This window comes from Eriocheir sinensis, chromosome 23 (assembly GCF_024679095.1).
Source record: "Eriocheir sinensis breed Jianghai 21 chromosome 23, ASM2467909v1, whole genome shotgun sequence".
Classification (NCBI taxonomy): Eukaryota; Metazoa; Arthropoda; class Malacostraca; order Decapoda; family Varunidae; genus Eriocheir; species Eriocheir sinensis.
Genome location: NC_066531.1, coordinates 18,583,924 through 18,605,603, shown reverse-complemented (window position 1 = coordinate 18,605,603; position 21,680 = coordinate 18,583,924).

The following is a 21,680-nucleotide window of genomic DNA, read 5'->3' as shown; positions in this document are numbered from 1 at the left end:
TAAAACTATATACAAAAATAAACAATAATAATTTAAATTTGTATGAAAATAAATATACAAGATACACATAAAATTAGGTAAATTTGTATTGAAATATATAGACAAAATACACATAAAATAATAATTAAATTTGAATGAAAATATATAAATACCCGTAAAATAACGTAAATTTGTATAAAATATATATACACATTAAATCATGTAAATATGTATACAAAAATATATACAAAACACACAAAAAAAAAATGTAAAACCATATCAAAATAAATACACAGAATATAAATAAAATAATATAAATTTGTATGAAAATTAAGATGCAAAATACCCATAAAAAAGCGCATTTAAAAAAAAAAATATATATATATACCAGAACACACATAAAATATTTGAATTTGTATGAAAATAAATATACGAAATGCACACACTATAAGGTAAATTTGTATTGAAAAAGATATGCAAAATACATATAAAACAATGTAAATTTGTTTCAAAATATATATACGAATACACATAAAATAACGTAGATTTCTATAAAAATATATATACAAAATACACATAAAATGAAGTAAATACGTATAAAAAAATGTATACAAAATGCACATAAAATAATGTAAACTCGTATCAAAATAAATAAACAGAAAACTAATAAAAGAATGTGTATTTGTATAAATATAAATATACAAAATACACATAAAATAACGTAAATTTATATAAAACTATATATTGTTTCAAAATCTATATACGAATACATATAAATCAACGTAGATTTCTATAGAAATATATATACAAAATACACATGAAATGATGTAAATACGTATAAAAATATATATACAAAATACACATTACATAATGTAGATTCGCGACAAAATAAGTAAACAAAATATCAATAAAAGAATGTGTATTTGTATAAAAATAGATATACAAAATACACATAAAATAACATAAATTTGTGTAAAACTAGATACAAAAAAGCACAAAAATAATTTAAATTTGTATGAAAATATATACACAAAATACACATAAAATTAGATAAATTTGTATTGAAATACATTTACAAAATACACATAAAATAATGTAAATTTGAATGAAAATATATAAACAAATACACTTAAAATAACGTAAATTTGTATAAAATATATATACAAAATACACATTAAATAATGTAAATATGTATACAAAAATATATACAAAACACAAAGAGAATAATTTAAAATCGTATCAAAATAAATACACAGAATATTAATAAAATAATGTAAATTTGTATGAAAATTAAGATGCAAAATACCCATAAAATAGCGCATTTTTTATAAAAATATATATACCAAAACACACATAAAATATTTGAATTTGTATTAAAATAAATATACGAAATGCACACACAATAAGGTAAATTTCTATTGAAATAGATATGCAAAATACATATAAAACAATGTAAATTTGTTTCAAAATATATATACGAATACACATAAAATAACGTAGATTTCTATAAAAATATATATATATATATATATATATATATATATATATATATACATATATATATATATATATATATATATATATATATATATATATATATATATATATATATATATATATATATATATATACAAAATACATATAAAATGAAGTAAATACGTATAAAAAAATGTATACAAAATACAGATAAAATAATGTAAACTCGTATCAAAATAAATAAATAAAATACTAATAAAAGAATGTGTATTTGTATAAATATAAATATACAAAATACACATAAAATAACGTAAATTTATATAAAACTATATACATAAATACACAAAAGTAATTAAATTTGTATGGAAATAGATATACAAAATACACATAAAATAAGTAAATTTGAATTGAAATATATATACAAAATGCATAAAATAATGTAAATTTGTATCAAAATATTTATAGAAATACACATATAATAACGTAAATTTGTATAAAAATATATAAACAAAATACACATTAAATAATGGAAATACGTAAAAAAAAATATGTACAAAATACACATATAATCATATATAAATATATATAAAAAATACATACAAAAATACACAAAAATAATTTAAATTTTTATGAAAATAAATATACAAAATACACATAAAATTAGGTAAATTTGTATTGAAATACATATACAAAATACTCATAAAATAATGTAAATTTGAATGAAAATATATAAACAAATACACTTTAAATAACGTAAATTTGTATAAAATATATTTACAAAATACACATTAAATAATGGAAATATGAATGAAAAAAATATATACGAAACACAAATAGAATAGGGTAAAATCGTATCAAAATAAATACACAGAATATTAGTAAAAGAATGTAAAATTGTATGAAAATAAAGATTCAAAATACCCATTAAATAACGCATTTTTAGAAAATATATATTTACCAAAATACACATAAAATATTTAAATTTGTATTAAAATAAATATACAAAATGCAACTTCATTAAGGTAAATTTGTATTGAAATAGATATGCAAAATACATATAAAACTATGTAAATTTGTTTAAAAATATATATACGAATACACAAAATAACGTAGATTTCTATAAAAATATATATACAAAATACACATAAAATTAAGTAAATACGTATAAAAAAATGTATACAAAATACACATCTAGGGGTAGGCGGTGGCCGAACTGGTACTGGACCGACATTCGCCGCGTGATGGACGACGCGGGTTCGAATCCTCACGCTACCACTCGGATTTTTCAGTCACCGCCGAGTGGATTAAAACTACCCACATGCTGTCCTTAAGACCACCCATCAACCCGGACTCTAGAGGAAGCCGTCCAAGCGAATCAAGAACGACTTCCGGGGGGCAGCATGAGCCAACGCAAGATGGCGCCTCTATAAAACACTCGCCTGCGCCAGAAGGGGCTGGGCTGACCATCAGGCCCCACCTGGAAGAAGCCTTTGGCCGGCCATCAGGCCCCACCGGGAAAATGCCTACCGGCGCAATAGGCAACAACGTAAAAAAAAAAAAAAAAAAAAAAAAAAAAAAAAATCTAAATTTGTATGAATATATTCATACAAACACACATAAAATAACATGAATTTGTATAAAATTTGTATCAAAATATATACGAATACACACAAGAAAATAACGTGAATTTTTATGAAAATGTATATACAAAATACTCATAAAATAATTTAAATACGTAGAAAAGTATATATACAAAACACACATAAAATAATGTAGACTCGTATCAAAATAAATAGACCAAATGCCAATAAAAGAATGTATATTTGTAGGAAAATATATAAACAAAATACAAATAAAATAACTAAAATTTGTATAAAAATATATACAAAAATATACAAAAATAGGTTAAATTAGTTTGAAAATAGATATGCAAAATACACATAAAATTAGGCAAATTTGTATTAAAATACATATACAAAATACACATAAAACAATGTAAATTTGTATGAAAATATATAAAGAAATACACATAAAATAACGTAGATTTGGATAAAATATATATACAAAATAAACATTAAATAATGTAAATATGTACAAAAAAATATATATACAAAATACACATAGAATAACGTTAAATCGTATAAAAATAAATAAAAAGAATATCAATAAAATAATGTAAATGTAATAAAAATAAATATACAAAAATACACATAAAATAATTTAATTTGTATGAAAATAAATATAGAAAATGCACATACAATAAAGTAAATTTATATTAAAATAGATATGCAGAATACACATAAATAATGTAAATTTGTATCAAAAGATATATACGAATACACATAAAATAGAGTAAATTTCTATGAAAATATGCCTACAAAATACATATATAATGATGTAAATAAGTATAAAAATATATATACCAAATACCCCTAAAATAATGTAAATTCGTATCAAAATAAATAAACAAAATTCCGATAAAAGAACGTATATTTGTTGGAAAATAAATATACAAAATACACATAAAATAGCGAAAATTTGTATAAAAATATATACAAAAAACAAACAAAAATAATTTCAATTTGTATGAAAATAGATATACAAAATACACATATTATTAGTTAAATTTGTATTTAAATACATGTACAAAATACACACAAAACTATGTAAATTTGTATGAAATGAAAACAAATACACATAAAATAACGTTCATTTGTATAAAATATATATACAAAATACACATAGAATAATATAAAATCGTATCAAAACAAATACACAGAGTATCAATAAAATAATGAAAATTTATATGAAAATAAAGATGCAAAATACCCATAAAATAAAGCATATTTTTATAAAATTACATATACAAAAATACACATAGAATAATTAAATTTGTATTAAAATTAACATACAAAATGCACATACAATAAGGTAAATTTGTATTGAAAAAATATGCAAAATACACATAAAACAGTGTAAATTTGTTTCAAAATATATATACGAACACACATAAAATAACGTAGATTTCTATAGAAATATATTTACAAAATACACATGAAATGATGTAAATACGTATAAAAATATATATACAAAATACACAATAAATAATGTAAATTCGCGTCAAAATAACCTAAATTTGTATAAAAATATATATAAAAATACACAGAAATTATTTAAACTTGTATGAAAATAAATATACAAAATACACATAAAATTAGATAAATTTGTGTTGAAATACGTATACAAAATACACATAAAATAATGTAAATTTGAATGAAAATACATAAACAAATACATTTAAAATAACGTAAATTTGTATAAAATATATATACAAAATACAAACTAAATAATGTAAATATGTATAAAAAAATATATAGAAAACACAAATAGAATATTTTAAAATCGTATCAAAATAAATACACAGAATATTAATAAAATAATGTAAATTTGTATGAAAATAAAGAAGAAAAATACCCATAAAATAACGCATTTTTTTTATAAATATATATATATATATATATATATATATATATATATATATATATATATATATATATATATATATATATATATATATATATATATATATATATATATATATATATATATATATATATATATATATATATATATATATATATATATATATAAACCAAAATACACATAAAAAATTTAAATTTGTATTAAAATAATTATACAAAATACACATACACAAATTTAAATTTGTTTTGAAATAGATATGCAAAATACATATAAAACAATGTAAATTTGTTTCAAAATATATATACGAATACACCTAAAATAACGTAGATTTTTATAAAAATATATATACAAAATACACATAAGATGAAGTAAATACGTATAAAAAAATGTATACAAAATACACATAAAATAATGTAAATTCGTATCAAAATAAATAAACAAAATACCAATAAAAGAATGTTTATTTGTATAAATATAAATATAAAAAATACGCATAAAATAACGTAAATTTATATAATACTATATACAAAAATACACATAAATAATTAAATTTGTATGGAAATAGATATATAAAATACACACAAAATAAGCTAAATTTGAATTGAAATATATATACAAAATACACAAAATAAAGAAAATTTGTATCAAAATATTTATACAAATGCACATATAATAACGTAAATTTGTATAAAAACATATAAACAAAATACACATTAAATAATGTAAATACGTATAAAAAAATATATACAAAATACACATATAATCATGTAATTCGTATGAAAATAAATAAACAAAAAAACAATAAAATAATGTAAATTTGTATGAGAAAACATATACAAAATACACATAAAATAACGTAAATTTCTATAAAAATATATGTACAGAAATGCACATAAAATAAATTTGCATAAAAAAAATATATATATTTATATATATAAATATATATATATATATATTTATATATATATATATATATATATATATATATATATATATATATATATATATATATATATATATATATACAAAACACACATTAGATAATGTAAATGAGTATAAAAATATTTATACAAAATACCTCTGAAATAATCTAAATTCGTATCGAATTAAATTAAGAAAATACCAATAAAATATTGTAATTTTGAATGAAAATATATATAGAAAATAAATATAAAATAACCTAAATACAATTACAAATATACACATAAAATAATTTAAAATTTAATGAAATAAATATACAAAATAAACATAAAAAAAGGTAAATTAATAATGAAATAAATGTAAAAATACACGTAAAATAAGATAAATTTGTATGAAAATATATATACAAATAAACATAAAATAACATTAATTTGTATAAAATTTGTATCAAAATATATACGAATACACACAATAAAATAACGTAAATTTTTTTTAAAATTTTTTTTTTTTTTTTTTTTTTTTTTTTTACAGCAAAGGAGACAGTTCAAGGGCACACAAAAATCAAACATTAATAAAAAAAAAAAGCCCGCTACTCACTGCTCCTAAAAAGAATCCAAAGAGGTGGCCGAAAGATAGGTCAATTTCGGGAGGAGAGGTGTCCTGATACCCTCCTCTTGAAAGAGTTTAAGTCGTAGGCAGGAGGAAATACAGATGAAGGAAGAGTGTTCCAGAGTTTACCAGCGTGAGGGATGAAAGAGTGAAGATGCTGGTTAACTCTTGCATAAGGGGTTTGGACAGTATAGGGATGAGCATGAGTAGAAAGTCGAGTGCAGCGGGGCCGCGGGAGGGGGGGAGGCATGCAGTTAGCAAGTTCAGAAGAGCAGTCAGCGTGGAAATATCGATAGAAGATAGAAAGAGGCAACATGGCGGCGGAATTTAAGAGGTAGCCGACTATCAGTATGAGGAGAGCTGATGAGACGAAGAGCCTTAGCCTCCACTCTGTCCAGAAGAGCTGTGTGAGTGGAGCCCCCCCACACATGAGATGCATACTCCATACGAGGTCGGACAAGGCCCCTGTATATGTACAGCAACTGTGCAGTTGAGAAGAACTGGCGGAGACGGTACAGAACGCCCAGCCTCGAGGAAGCTGATTTAGTAAGAGATGAGATATGAAGTTTCCAGTTGAGATTTTGAGTTAAGGATAGACCGAGAATGTTTAGTGTTGAGGAAGGTGATAGCAGGGTGTTGTCAAAGAATAGGGGATAGTTGTTTGGAAGATTGTGTCGAGTGGATAGGTGGAGAAACTGTGTTTTTGAGGCGTTGAAGGACACCAGGTTCTTCTTGCCCCAATCGGAAATAATAGTAAGGTCTGAGGCTAAGCGTTCTGCAGTCTCCAGCCTTGAGTCGTTAAGTTCCTGAAGGGTGGGTCTTCTATTAAAAGAAGTTGAATAATGCAGAGTGGAATCATCGGCGTAGGAATGGATAGGACAGTTCGTTTTGGAAAGAAGATCATCAATGAACAACAGAAAAAGAGTGGGAGATAGGACAGAACCCTGTGGGACACCACTGTTAATAGATTTAGGGGAAGAACAGTGACCGTCTACCACGGCAGAAATAGAACGGTCAGAGAGGAAACTGGAGATAAAGGTACAGAGAGAAGGATAGAAACCGTAGGAGGGTAGTTTAGAAAGCAAAGATTTGTGCCAGACCCTATCAAAAGCTTTTGATATGTCCAGCGCAATAGCAAAAGTTTCACCGAAACGGCTAAGAGAGGATGACCAAGAGTCAGTTAAGAAGGCTAGGAGATCACCAGTAGAACGCCCCTTGCGGAACCCATACTGGCGATCAGATAGAAGGTCAGAAGTGGAAAGCTGCTTTTGAATCTTCCGGTTAAGGATTGATTCAAAAGCTTTAGATAGACAAGAAAGTAAAGCAATAGGACGGTAGTTTGAGGGATTGGAGCGGTCACCCTTCTTAGGTACAGGCTGTATGAAGGCATACTTCCAGCAAGAAGGAAAGGTAGATGTTGACAGGCAGAGGCGAAAGAGTTTGACCAGGCAGGGTGACAGCACGGAGGCACAGTTTTTAAGGACAATAGGAGGCACTCCATCAGGTCCATAAGCCTTCTGAGGATTGAGGCCAGAGAGGGCATAGAAAACATCATTTTGAAGAATCTTTATAACAGGCATAAAGGAGTCAGAGGGGGGATGAGTAGGAGGAATATGCCCAGAATCGTCCAGAGTGGAGTTTTTAGAAAAAGTTTGAGAGAAGAGTTCAGCCTTAGAGATAGATGAGACGGCAGTGTTACCGTCAGGACTGAGGAGTGGAGGGAAAGATGAAGAGGTGAAGTTGGAGGAGATGTTTTTGGCTAGATGCCAGAAGTCACGGGAAGAGTTAGAGAAAGCAAGGTTTTGACATTTTCTATTAATGAAAGAATTTTTGGTTAGTCGGAGAATAGATTTGGCACGATTTCGGGCAGAAATGTAAAGTTCATAATTAGCATTAGTTTGAAGGCTCTGGTACCTTTTGTGAGCTACCTCTCTATCATTGACAGCACGAGAACAAGCGTGATTAAACCAAGGCTTTTTTGCGTGAGGAGTAGAGAAAGAACGAGGAATGTATGCCTCCATTCCAGAGACAATCACCTCTGTGATGCGCTGAGCACACACAGTGGGGTCTCTATCCTGGAAGCAATAATCATTCCACGGGAAATCGGAAAAGTACATCCTCAGGTCGTCCCATTGAGCTGAAGCAAAATGCCAGAAGCATCGCCTCTTCGGTGGGTCCAGAGGGTGTGCAAGAGCGATAGGACAGGATGCAGAAATAAGATTGTGATCGGAGGAGCCCAACGGAGAGAACAGTTTGACAGAATAAGCAGAAGGGTTTGAGGTAAGGAAGAGGTCTAGAATGTTGGGCCGATCTCCAAGACGGTCGGGAATACGTGTCGGGTGCTGGACCAACTGCTCTAGGTCGTTGAGGATAGCAAAGTTGTAGGCTTGTTCACCAGGATGGTCAGTGAAAGAGGATGAAAGCCAAAGCTGGTGGTGAACATTGAAATCTCCTAAGATGGAGATTTCAGCGAAGGGAGAGTGGGTCAAGATGTGCTCCACTTTAGAATTCAAATAGTCAAAGAATTTTACATAGTTGGTAGAGTTAGGTGAGAGATAAACAGCACAGATGTATTTCGTAATAGAATGACAGTGAAGTCTTAACCAGATGGTGGAAAATTCAGAAGAGTCAAGGTCGTGGGCACGAGAGCAAGTGATGTCGTTGCGCACGTAGGCGCAACATCCAGCTTTGGATTGAAATTTAGGATAGAGATAGTAGGAGGGAACAGAGTAGAGATTGCTGTCAGTAGCCTCAGAAACCTGTGTTTCGGTAAGGAAGAGAAGGTGAGGTTTAGAGGAGGAGAGATGATGTTCCACAGAATGAAAATTAGAGCGAAGACCGCGAATGTTGCAGAAATTGAGAAGAAAGAGGTTCGAGGAGTTATCAAGACACCTCTCGGGTCGGCAGCCAGAAGGGGAGTCCCCTCTGGGGGAATTTGTGGTCCCCCCCCCAGGCGGGGACTCCGAGGCTTGGTGTATGTGCGCCATTTTGAAATTTTAATTTTGGGAAAAGGTGTATATGTTGTGTGAATGTAGTGTGGTGTGGATAAAGAGAGGATCTGTCTTTAGAGAGCATGCTGAACTACTCTCCGGTGTTGGTGAGACAATAGGGAAACGGTTAGTGAGGACATGGGAAGGGTCTTTGGAGGGCTTCAGCTCCCTTCTCACCTCCCATATATACCTCACCGGGAGTGGCTTGCGCCCGTTCGGTAGGTGTCTTCCTACCTACTCCAGCCAAAAATACAAAAATACACAAAAATAATTTAAATTTGTTTGAAAATAGATATGCAAAATACACATGAAATTAGGCAAATTTTTATTGAAATACATATACAAAATACACATAAAATAATGTAAATTTGTATGAAAATATATAAACAAATACACATAAGATAACGTAAATTTCCATAAAATATATGTACAAAATATACATTAAATAATGTAAATATGTCTAAAAATATATATACAAAATACACAGAATAACGTAAAATCGTATCAAAATAAATAAACAGACTATCAATAAAATAATGTAAATTTGTATGAAAATAAAGATGCAAAATACCCATATAATAACGCATATTTGTTTAAAAATATATATACAAAAATACACATAAAATAATTAAATTTGTATCAAAATAAATATACAAAAGGCACATACAATAAAGAAAATTTGTATTGAAATAGATATGCGAAATACACATAAATAATGTAAATTTGTATCAAAATATATATACGAATACACATAAAATAGAGTAAATTTCTATGAAAATATATATTCAAAATACATATAAAATTATGTAAATAAGTATAAAAATATATATATCACATACATCTAAAATAATGAAAATTCGTATCAAAATAAATAAACAAAATTCCGATAAAAGAACGTATATTTGTAGGAAAATAAATATACAAAATACACCTAAATTTGTATGAAACTATATACAAAAATACACAAAAATATTTTAAATTTAAATTTACCTTATTGTATTTGCATTTTGTATATTTATTTTAATACAAATTCAAATATTTTATGTGTATTTTGGTATATATAATTTTATAAAAAATGCGTTATTTTATAGGTATTTTGCATCTTAGTTTTCATACAAATGTACATTATTTTATTAATATTCTGTGTATATATTTTGATACGATTTTATATTATACTATTTGTGTTTGGTATATATTTTTTTATACATATTTTCATTATTTAATGTGTATTTTATATATATATTTTATACAAATAAACGTTATTTTAAGTGTATTTGTTTATATAATTTCATTCAAATTTACATTATTTTAAGTGTATTTTGTATATGTATTTAAATACAAACTTACCTAATTTTATGTGTATTTTTTTTTTTCATACAAATTTAAATTATTTTTGTGTTTTTTTGTATAAACATATAGAGTAAATTTCTATGATAATATATATTCAAAATACATATAAAATTATGTAAATAAGTATAAAAATATATATATCAAATACACCTAAAAAAAAAAATTCGTATCAAAATAAATAAACAAAATTCCGAGAAAAGAACGTATATTTGTAGGAAAATAAATATACAAAATACACATAAAACTACGAAAATTTGAATAAAAATATATACAAAAAAACAAAAAAATAAATTTCAATTTGTATGAAAATAGATATACAAAATACACATATAATTAGTTAAATTTGTATTTAAATACATGTACAAAATACACATAAAATAATGTAAATTTGTATGAAATGAAAACAAATTCACATAAAATAACCTACATTTGTATAAAATAGATATACAAAATATACATAGAATAATGTAAAATCGTATCAAAATAAATACACAGAATATCAATAAAATAATGTAATTTTGTATAAAAATAAAGATGCAAAATACCCATAAAATAAAGCATATTTTTTAAAAAATACATATACAAAAATACACATAGAATAATTAAATGTGTATTAAAATTAATATACAAAATGCACGTACAATAAGGTAAATTTGTATTGAAAAAATATACAAAATGCACATAAAAGTGTAAATTTGTTTCAAAATATATATACGAATACACATAAAATAATGTAGATTTCTATAGAAATATATATACAAAATACACATGAAATGATGTAAATACGTATAAAAATATATATATACAAAATACACATTAAATAATTTAAATTCTCGTCAAAATAAATAAACAAAATATCAATAAAAGAATGTGTATTTGTATGAAAATAGATATACAAAATACTCATAAAATAACCTAAGTTTGTATAAAACTATATACAAAAATACACAAAAATGATTTAAATTTGTATGAAAATAAATATACAAAATACACATAAAATTAGGTTAATTTGTATTGAAATACATATACAAAATACACATAAAATAATGGAAATTTGAATGAAAATATATAAACATGTACACTTAAAATAACGTAAATTTGTATCAAATATATATACAAAATACACATTAAATAATGTAAATATATAAAAATATATATAAAAATGTATATATAAAAATGTAAATGTATAAAAAAATATATACAAAACACAAATCCGCCGAGTGGCTTAAAACTACCCACATGCTGTCCAGAAGACCACCTATCAACCCGGACTCTAGATTCTAGGATCAAAGATGAGCTCTGGGAGGGCAGCATGAGCCAATGCAAGATGGCGCCACTATAAACACTCGCCTGCGCCAGAACGGGCTGGGCCGACCATCAGGACCTACCGGAAAGAAGCCTTGGACCGACCATCAGGATCCACCGGAAGAAGCCTACCGGCGCAATAGGCTGCAATGTAAAAAAAAAAAAAAAAAAAAAAAAAAAAATAGAATAATGTAAAATCGTATCAACAATAAATACACAGAATATTAATAAAATAATGTAAATTTGTATGAAAATAAAGATGCAAAATAGCCATAAAATAACGCATTTTCTATAAAAATATATATACCAAAATACACATAAAATATTAAAATTTGTATTAAAATAAATATAAAAAATGCACATACTATAAGGTAAATTTGTATTGAGATAGATATGCAAAATACATATAAAACAATGTAAATTTGTTTCAAAATATATATACGAATACACATAAAATAACGTAGATTTCTAAAAAAATATATACACATAAAATGAAGTAAATACGTATAAAAAAATGAATACAAAAAATACATAAAAGTCGTATCAAAATAAATAAACAAAATACCAGTAAAAGAATATGTATTTGTATAAGTATAAATATACAAAATACACATAAAATATCGTAAATTTGTAAAAAACTATATACAAAAATACACAGAAGTAATTAAATTTGTATGAAAATATATACAAAATACAGCTAAAATAAACTAAATTTGATTTGAAAGTACATACAAAATACATAAAATAATGTAAATCTGTATCAAAATATTTATACAAATACATATAATAACGTAGATTTGTTTAAAAATATATAAACAAAATACACATTAAGTAATGTAAATACGCATAAAAAATATGTACAAAATACACATATAATCATGTAATTCGTATCAAAATAAATAAACAAAATAGCAATAAAATAATGTAAATTTGTATGAGAAAACATATACAAATAACGCAAATTTCTATAAAAATATATGTACAAAAATGCACATAAAATAAAGTAAATTTGCAAAAAAGTATATATACAAAACACACACTAAATAATGTAAATGCGTACATAAAATAACCTAAATTTGTATAAAACTATATACAAAAATACACAAAAATATTTTAAATTTGTTTGAAAAGAAATATACAAAATACACATAAAAATATCTAAATTTGTATTGAAATACATATACAAAATACACATCAAATAATGTAAATTTGAATGAAAATATATAAACAAATACACTTAAAATAACGTAAATTTGTATAAAATATATATGCAAGATACACATTAAATAATGTAAATGTGTATAAAAATATATATACAAAAAACAAATAGAATAATGTAAAATCGTATCAAAATAAATACACAGAATATCAATAAAATAATGTAAATTTGTATGAAAATAAAGATGCAAAATTCCCAAAAATTATCGCATTTTTTATAAAAATATATTTACCAAAATACACATGAAATATTTAAATTTGTATTGAAATAAATATACAAAATGCATATACAGTAAGGTAAATTTGTATTGAAAGAGATATTCAAAAATACATATAAAACAATGTAAATTTGTTTCAAAATATATATACGAATACACATAAAATAAAGTAGATTTCTATAGAAATATATATACAAAATACATATGAAATTATGTAAATACGTATAAAATATATATACAAAATACATATCAAATAATGTAAATTCGTGTCAAAATAAATAAACAAAATATCATGAAAAGAATGTGTATTTGTATGAAAATAGATAATAGATAATAAATTTGTATAAAATATATATGCAGGATACACATTAAATAATGTAAATATGTATATAAAGTATATACGAAAAACAAATAGAATAATGTAACATCGTATCAAAATAAATACACCGAATATTAATAAAATAATGTAAATTTGTATGAAAATAAAGATGCAAAATTCCCATAAAATAGCGCATTTCTTATAAAAATATATATACCAAAATACACATAAGATATTTAAATTTGCATTGAAATAAATATACAAAATGCACATACAATAAGATAAATTTGTATTGAAAGAGATATGCAAAAATACATATAAAACAATGTAAATTTGTTTCAAAATATATATACGAATACAAATAAAAAAACGTAGATTTCTATAAAAATATATATACAAAATACACATAAAATTAAGTAAATACGTATAAAAAATGTATACAAAATACACATAAAATAATGTAATTTCGAATTAAAATAAATGTAAATTTGAATGAAAATATAAAAACAAATACACTTAAAATAACGTAAATTTGTATAAAATATATATGCAAGATACACATTAAATAATGTAAATGTGTATAAAAAAATATATACAAAAAACAAATAGAATAATGTAAAATCGTATCAAAATAAATACACAGAATATCAATAAAATAATGTAAATTTGTATGAAAATAAAGATGCAAAATTCCCAAAAATTATCGTTTTTTTTTATAAATATATATACCAAAATACACATAAAATATTTAAATTTGTATTGAAATAAATATACAAAATGCATATACAATAAGGTAAATTTGTATTAAAAGAGATATTCAAAAATACATATAAAACAATGTAAATTTGTTTCAAAATATATATACGAATACACATAAAATAAAGTAGATTTCTATAGAAATATATATACAAAATACATATGAAATTATGTAAATACGTATAAAATATATATACAAAATACATATCAAATAATGTAAATTCGTGTCAAAATAAATAAACAAAATATCATGTAAAGAATGTGTATTTGTATAAAAATAGATAATAGATGATAAATTTGTATAAAATATATATGCAAGGTACTCATTAAATAATGTAAATATGTATAAAAAAGTATATACAAAAAACAAATAGAATAATGTAAATTCGTATCAAAATAAATACACCGAATATTAATAAAATAATGTAAATTTGTATGAAAATAAAGATGCAAAATTCCCATAAAATAGCGCATTTCTTATAAAAATATATATACCAAAATACACATAAAATTTTTAAATTTGTATTGAAATAAATATACAAAATGCACATACAATAAGGTAAATTTGTATTGAAAGAGATATGCAAAAATACATATAAAACAATGTAAATTTGTTTCAAAATATATATACGAATACAAATAAAAAAACGTAGATTTCTATAAAAAATATATATACATAATACACATAAAATTAAGTAAATACGTATAAAAAAATGTATACAAAATACACATAAAATAATGTAAATTCGATTTAAAATAAATAAACAAAATACCAATAAAAAAATGTGTATTTGGATAAATATAAATATACAAAATACATATACAAAATAAACATAAAATAAGGTAGATTTGTAATAAAATATATGTACAAAATACACATAAAATAATGTAAATTTATATGAAAATATATATACAAATACATATAAAATACCATGAATTTGTATAAAAATATATATTCAAAATAAATATTAAATAATGTAAAAGCGTATAAAAATATATATACAAAGTACATATAAAATAATGTAAATTCGTATCAATATAAATCTACAAAACACCAATAAAATAATATATATATGAATGAAAATAAATTTACAAAATACACAAAACATAACTAAAATTTGTATTAAAATATATACAAAAATACATAGAAATAATTTGAGTTTGTATGAAAATAGATATACAAAATACACATAAAACTAGGTAAATTTCTTTTGAAATGTATATACAAAATAGCCATAAAATGTTGTAAATTTGTGTCAAAATATATAAACAAATACACATAAAATAACGTAAATTTGTATGAAAAATATATACAAAATACACATAGAATAATGTCAATTCGTATCAGAATGAATGAGCAGAATATCAATAAAATAATGTAATTTTTTATGAAAATAAAGATGCAAAATACCCAAAAAATAAAGCATATGTTTATAAAAATACAGATACAAAAATACACATCGAATAATTAAATTTGTATTAAAATTAATATACAAAATGCGTATATAATAAGGTAAATTTGTATTGAAAATATATGCAACATACACGTTTACTCATACAAATTTATATTATTTTATTGGAATTTTGTTTATTTATTTTGATACGAATTACATGATTATATGTGTATTTTGCACACATTTTTTTATACGTATTTACATTATTTAATGTGTATTTTGTTTATATATTTTCATACAAATTTACGTTATTATATGTGAATTTGTATAAATATTTTGATACAAATTTACTTTATTTCATGTATTTTGTATATATATTTCAATTCAAATTTAGCTTATTTTGTGTGTATTTTGTATATATTTTCATACAAATTTAATTACTTCTGTGTATTTATGTATATAGTTTTATATAAATTTACGTTATTTTATGTGTATTTTGTATATTTATATTTATACAAATTCACATTCTTTTATTGGTATTTTGTTTATTTATTTTGATACGAATTTACATTATTTTATGTGTATTTTGTATACATTTTTTTTATACGTATTTACTTCATTTTATGTGTATTTTGTATATATATATTTATAGAAATCAACGTTATTTTATGTGTATTCGTATACATATTTTGAAACAAATTTACATTGCTTTATATGTATTTTGCGTATCTATTTCAAAAGAAATTTACCTTATTGTATGTGTTTTTTATATATTTATTTTAATACAAATCTAATTTTTTTATGTGTATTTTGGTATATATATTTTTATAAATAAAAATAAATGCGTTATTTTATGGGTATTTTGCCTCTTTATTTTCATACAAATGTACATTATTTTATTAATATTCTGTATTTATTTTGATACGATTTTACATTATTCTATTTGTGTTTTGTATATATTTTTCTATACAAATTTACGTTATTTTAAGTGTATTTGTTTATGTATTTTCATTCAAATTTACATTATTTTATGTGTATTTTGTATATGTATTTCCATACAAATTTACCTAATTTTATGTGTATTTTGTATATTTATTTTCATACAAATTTAAAATATTTTTGTGTATTTTTGTATATAGTTTTATACAAATTTAGGTTATTTTATGTGTATTTTGAATATCTATTAAATATATATACAAAATACATATGAAATTATGTAATTACGTATAAAAATATACATACAAAATACATATCAAATAATGTAAATTCGTGTCAAAATAAATAAACAATATATCATGAAAAGAATGTGTATTTGTATGAAAATAGATAATAGATAATAAATTTGTATAAAATATATATGCAAGATACACATTAAATAATGTAAATATGTATAAAAAAGTATGTACAAAAAACAAATAGAATAATGTAAAATCGTATCAAAATAAATACACCGAATATTAATAAAATAATGTAAATTTGTATGAAAATAAAGATGCAAAATTCCCATAAAATAGCGCATTTCTTATAAAAATATATATACCAAAATACACATAAAATTTTTAAATTTGTATTGAAATAAATATACAAAATGCATATACAGTAAGGTAAATTTGTATTGAAAGAGATATTCAAAAATACATATAAAACAATGTAAATTTGTTTTAAAATATATATACGAATACACATAAAATAAAGTAGATTTCTATAGAAATATATATATAAAATACATATGAAATTATGTAAATACGTATAAAAATATATATACAAAATACATATCAAATAATGTAAATTCGTGTCAAAATAAATAAACAAAATATCATGAAAAGAATGTGTATTTGTATGAAAATAGATAATAGATAATGAATTTGTATAAAATATATATACAAGATGCACATTAAATAATGTAAATATGTATAAAAAAGTATATACAAAAAACAAATAGAATAATGTAACATCGTATCAAAATAAATACACCGAATATTAATAAAATAATGTAAATTTGTATGAAAATAAAGATGCAAAATTCCCATAAAATAGCGCATTTCTTATAAAAATATATATACCAAAATACACATAAAATTTTTAAATTTGTATTGAAATAAATATACAAAATGCACATACAATAAGGTAAATTTGTATTGAAAGAGATATGCAAAAATACATATAAAACAATGTAAATTTGTTTCAAAATATATATACGAATACAAATAAAAAAACGTAGATTTCTATAAAAATATATATACAAAATACACATAAAATTAAGTAAATACGTATAAAAAATGTATACAAAATACACATAAAATAATGTAAATTAGATTTAAAATAAATAAACAAAATACCAATAAAAGAATGTGTATTTGGATAAATATAAATATACAAAATACATATACAAAATAAACATAAAATAAGGTAGATTTGTAATAAAATATATGTACAAAATACACATAAAATAATGTAAATTTATACGAAAATATATATACAAATACATATAAAATACCATGAATTTGTATAAAAATATATATTCAAAATAAATATTAAATAATGTAAAAGCGTATAAAAATATATATACTAAGTACATATAAAATAATGTAAATTCGTATCAATATAAATCAACAAAACACCAATAAAATAATATATATATGAATGAAAATAAATTTACAAAATACACAAAACATAACTAAAATTTGTATTAAAATATATACAAAAATACATAGAAATAATTTGAATTTGTATGAAAATAGATATACAAAATACACATAAAACTAGGTAAATTTCTTTTGAAATGTATATACAAAATAGCCATAAAATGTTGTAAATTTGTGTTAAAATATATAAACAAATACACATAAAATAACGTAAATTTGTATGAAAAATATATACAAAATACACATAGAATAATGTCAATTCGTATCAGAATGAATGAGCAGAATATCAATAAAATAATGTAATTTTTTATGAAAATAAAGATGCAAAATACCCAAAAAAATAAAGCATATGTTTATAAAAATACAGATACAAAAATACACATCGAATAATTAAATTTGTATTAAAATTAATATACAAAATGCGTATATAATAAGGTAAATTTGTATTGAAAATATATGCAACATACACGTTTACTCATACAAATTTATATTATTTTATTGGAATTTTGTTTATTTATTTTGATACGAATTACATGATTATATGTGTATTTTGTACACATTTTTTTATACGTATTTACATTATTTAATGTGTATTTTGTTTATATTTTCATACAAATTTACGTTATATGTGTTTGTATAAATATTTTGATACAAATTTATTTTATTTCATGTATTTTGTATATATATTTCAATTCAAATTTAGCTTATTTTGTGTGTATTTTGTATATATTTTCATACAAATTTACATTATTTATGTATATTATGTATATTTTTTATACGTATTTACTTCATTTTATGTGTATTTTGTATATATATATTTATAAACAAATGTACATTATTTTATGTGTATTCTGTATTTATTTTGATACGATTTTACATTATTCTATTTGTGTTGTATATATATTTCTATACAAATTTACGTTATTTTAAGTGTATTTGTTTATGTATTATTCAAATTTACATTATTTTATGTATTTTGTATATGTATTTCCATACAAATTTACCTAATTTTATGTGTATTTTGTATATTTATTTTCATACAAATTTAAAATATTTTTGTGTATTTTTGTATATAGTTTTATACAAATTTAGGTTATTTTATGTGTATTTTGAATATCTATTAAATATATATACAAAATACATATGAAATTATGTAAATACGTATAAAAATATACATACAAAATACATATCAAATAATGTAAATTCGTGTCAAAATAAATAAACAATATATCATGAAAAGAATGTGTATTTGTATGAAAATAGATAATAGATAATAAATTTGTATAAAATATATATGCAAGATACACATTAAATAATGTAAATATGTATAAAAAAGTATATACAAAAAACAAATAGAATAATGTAAATTCGTATCAAAATAAATACACCGAATATTAATAAAATAATGTAAATTTGTATGAAAATAAAGATGCAAAATTCCCATAAAATAGCGCATTTCTTATAAAAATATATATACCAAAATACACATAAAATTTTTAAATTTGTATTGAAATAAATATACAAAATGCATATACAATAAGGTAAATTTGTATTGAAAGAGATATGCAAAAATACATATAAAACAATTTAAATTTGTTTCAAAATATATATACGAATACAAATAAAAAAACGTAGATTTCTATAAAAATATATATACAAAATACACATAAAATTAAGTAAATACGTATAAAAAAATGTATTCAAAATACACATAAAATAATGTAAATTCGAATTAAAATAAATAAACAAAATACCAATAAAAGAATGTGTATTTGGATAAATATAAATATACAAAATACACATACAAAATAAACATAAAATAAGGTAGATTTGTAATAAAATATATGTACAAAATACACATACAATAATGTAAATTTATATGAAAATATATATACAAATACACATAAAATACCATGAATTTGTATAAAAATATATATTCAAAATAAATATTAAATAATGTAAGAGCGTATAAAAATATATATACAAAGTACATATAAAATGAAAATTAAGATGCAAAATACCTATAAAATAACGCATTTTTTTATAAAATTATTGATACCAAAATACACATAAAATATTTGAACTTGTATTAAAATAAATATACAAAATGCACATACAATAAGGTAAATTTGTATTGAAATAGATACGGAAAATACATATAAAATAATTTAAATTTGTTTCAAAATATATATACGAATACACATAAAATAACGTAGATTTCTATAAAAATACATATACAAAATACACATAAAATTAAGTAAATACGTATAAAAAAATGTAAACAAAATACACATAAAATAATGTAAATTCGTATAAATGTAAATAAACAATATTCCAATAAAAGAATGTGTATTTGTATAAATATAAATATACAAAATGCACATAAAATAACGTAAATTTATATAAAACTATATACATAAAATAACGCAAATTTCTATAAAAATATATGTACAAAAATGAACATTAGATAAATTTGCATAAAAATATATATACAAAACACACATTAGATAATGTAAATGAGTATAAAAATATGTATACAAAATACCTATGAAATAATCTAAATTCGTATCGAATTAAATTAAGAAATACCAATAAAATAATGTAATTTTGGATGAAAATATATATACAAAATACTCATAAAATAACCTAAATACAAATACAAATATACACATAAAATAATTTAAAATTGAATGAAATAAATATACAAAATAAACATAAAATAAGGTAAATTTGTAATGAAATATATGAAAAAATAAAAATAAAATAATATAATTTTGTATGAAAATATATATACAAATACACATTAAATAACTTTAATTTGTATAAAATTTTTATCAAAATATATTCTTATACACAGTAAAATAACGTAATTTTTATGAAAATGTATATACAAAATACACATAAAACAATTTAAATACGTAGAAAATATATATTCAAAAACACATGAAATAGTGTAAATATGTATGAAAATATATAAACAAATACACATAAAATAATGTAAATTTGGATAAAAATAT